Source organism: Ictidomys tridecemlineatus, chromosome 13, assembly GCF_052094955.1.
Source record: "Ictidomys tridecemlineatus isolate mIctTri1 chromosome 13, mIctTri1.hap1, whole genome shotgun sequence".
Classification (NCBI taxonomy): domain Eukaryota; kingdom Metazoa; phylum Chordata; class Mammalia; order Rodentia; family Sciuridae; genus Ictidomys; species Ictidomys tridecemlineatus.
In genome coordinates this window covers 90,643,517-90,647,085 of record NC_135489.1, presented here as the reverse complement: position 1 = coordinate 90,647,085, position 3,569 = coordinate 90,643,517, and positions in this window count along the sequence as shown.

Here is a 3,569-nt window from a genome sequence, read left to right as displayed (position 1 = left end):
GTGTATCACTTTAATCCTTTTCAATTTATCAACATTTTTGGATGACCTACTTTATGGTCTGTCCTAAAGAATATTGTGTGAACATACTCCTGTGGCTTTCCATGGACTTTGGGGGGTTTTGTCTTGTCATTTAGCGCTGGGGACCCAACTAGGCCCTTGTGAATGCAAAGGCTGCTCTTCACCACTGAGCCGTACGCCCAGCCCCTCCAGTGACTACAGACCAACAACTGGCTTTCTACCCACAGGACCTTACATCAACTGGTCCTGCGCATATCCATGCATTCATTATGTAACCTTCATCATTTCACTCAATTTAACTCTTCCTGTTATTGCAGGCTTGCTCTAAGAGTCTGAATGTACTATTCTCCTAGATTGGGACTCTTCTACCTTATCATTCTGGTCAGAGCTCTAACATCCCCTTCTTGAGGTCTTTTCTAATGATCTCACTTACTTTATATTGCACCTCTGCTAATTCCTTTATTACACCATCCTATTTTCTTCATAGCATTGACCCTATCTAAAACTTACCAGTGATCATTTTGCATTCTGGCCTGCTTACTGGGCTCACCAAGTGATAGTTATCTTTGAGTCCACAACCATAATTGTTTCCAGTATTCCTCTCAACAAGTTTCTGATGGTAATTTTATTACTGCCCTGTTTCTCTGCTGTCTCCTTCCTAAACTGCTGACATTGTGCCCTGGAACTACATCTATTAAGCTTTCCCCCATTACCAACTATTTCACAGAAACTGTGGGTTATAGGCTTCCCTGTTTCCTAGTTAAGCTACATGCATGGGCTATAAGTGGGGTTTTTTTTAAAATACTACTTGATTTTTTATAGTTTTATTTATTTATTTATTTATTTTTATGTGGTGCTGAGGATCGAAGCCAGCACTTTGCACATGCTCTGCACTCTACTGCTGAGCCACAGAGCCAGCCCCATAAGTAGTTTTTATTTACTCTTCTTGTTTGTATGTTTGGGGAGTATGTGTGGACAAATTTTGAATTGCCATTCATTCTAAGGTTATATCAACACATCTTAAAATATATTTAATAAATTATGCTAATATTTTAATAAAGTTGTTTCAATTAGTAAATGAGAAAAAGCTAGAAAAATTCACCCATCTATATAGAAATGATATTAATGACCTTTGTAATAAAACTTTATTAATATGTTGATCTAAAATAAACATATAACATTATTTTGCCATTTATAAGATAATTAAAACTTTTTAAAAAGGAGGAATTTGGAAGGCTAGGTTTCTATACATGTTTAAAAAGTTTAAAAAAGAAAAATTTGGGAAGTTTCCTTTTAGAAAGCTGATCATATAGTTAAAAAAAAAAAAAATCTTGCCATGCACTTTGAAGTTCAGGAGGTAGATCCAGGGCAAATGCAAGTCCTCCTAGGAAAGCCTCCTTACAAACTGGGAGCAGCTCACCAGAGGTCTCAACACCTGTGCTTTCTGACTCTGTCTTCATCCAGCTGCTGGCTTAAGGGCTTCACTTTCAATTACGCCCTGGTAAAACTGTGCAAGACTGATTCCTAAAGGTTTCTGAGGGCTCAGATGACAGCAGACAGTCAACACAAGTAACACAGTGAGGTTAGGCCTTCTGGGTCTGGATGGAAGCCCGGCATCAACACTCATTCTGTGAGCTTAGGCAATTCAACTTCTGAACCTTGGTTTTCTCATCAGTACTAAGATGATGATAGCTACTTTGTAAGATTGTTGGAAAGGCTAAAAAGTTAATGCAAGTGATGGTGACATTAGCTACCACTACTCTCATCACACTGGCTTATTTAGGAGCGGTGGAAAGATACCACATGAAGAGCAAAAGGTGGGAAGAGTTATACACTCAGGTTGCAGTGGTGGCCTTGTTTAATCACCAGCAAAGCTCCTCTTAGAAACGCCTTTCTATTTATGTGATTGCCACCCTTGAGGAAATTAATAAAGTGATAAATAAGACAAAGTTTCTGGAGGGAAAAATGAAATGCAAGTCACTCCACAGCATAGCTGCCCTACTGCTCTTCCTACAGGATTATCATCTGTAGACACCTGACCTTTAAGCTAAATGGCCAAACCACTTACTAACCACTCATCAAGTGGTTGTTTTTGCAAAGCCAGGTAAACTGTCTCTAAAGGATAACCAAAGACATCTACTGAATGCTGGTGATGGTGTAGGAATCCACCCTAAGTTTTGAGAAGCCATGGTCTCTGAAGGTAAAAGATGGCTAAATTTCATAAGTACCTGTGGATTTGTACCTGTTAAGTCCTGCTCATTAATGTGCTGCTAGGAGCTCCTTAGGGATGTCTCAAAAAGAGGAGGAATAAATCACTTAATTATTTGGCAAAAACTGTAAAGGCAGGTTGATGACTATAGAGGGGGAAAATACACTAAGACTGTCCTGTTTATAAGGTGATTTCCAAATTCTTAAGGAGTTTGATATATAGAACAGTGGTAGAAAACTTGGCCAGCATGCATGAGGTCTTGGTTTCAATTCCCAGTACCCCCCACCTCCACACACACACAAATTCCTTTGATCTCAGTGTGGTGGCACATTTCTATAGTATTAGCTATTAGACACTGAGGCAAGAGGATCGCTTGAGCCCAGTTGAACACAGTGAGATCCCATCTCAAAACAAAACAAAAATCATAAGGAAATACAGAAAGTCCAGAATAACCAGGGAAAAGAAGCACTATAAAGGCCTCAGGCCAGCTGACATCAAGAGCCATCATGAGGATGCAGAGATTGTAACAGTGGACACAGTTTCAAAGATTAACAAGTTGGCCAGTGGGTAGAAGAGAGCCCAGAAATAGGTCCCGCCAGGATCCTACACAGGACAATTGTGAAATCGACAGTGAGGAAGGGACAGTTTTTCTCAATAGATAACACTGGATAGCTGGAAATCCATAAGGTAACATTTCTTCCTTAAACCCTACCTCTCATTATTAACACAATTCAGCAAATTTCAGATTTAAATGTGAAAGATAAAAAAGAAAAAAACATAATAGAGCACCTTCATGACCTTGGAGTAGATGGAACACTGCTTATTCAGAACATGCTCACTATGAAGGAGAACATGAGGAAACTGTTCTCCATTAAAATGCAGAACATTTTTTTTCACCAAATATATTCATAAAACACAATGCATTCAACAAGACTTGTATCCAGAAGAGATACATTTAAAGCACCACGTCAATGTTAAGACAATCAATGCAACAGAAAAATGGGCACTTTCACACAAGGACAACCCAGGGCCAATATAGTAGTCTATGGAAAGTGCTCAATCTCATTAACGATCAGTGCAACAAAATCTGAAGCCACAAGATGCCATTGCACACCCATAAGGATAAAGTGAAAAAGACCCACACCACAGTTGGTGAGACTATGGGACAACTGCAACTCTGGAAAGCTGGCAGTAGTCAATAAAGGAAAACATGACACATGTACTGTGGCCCTACAGTTCTACTCTACGGCAGAACTATAAAACTACGTGCACAATAATTCATGTGCTAGAATAATCGGGGAAGTACCAACAGTTCCAAAGTTGTAAATGAACCAAACATCCA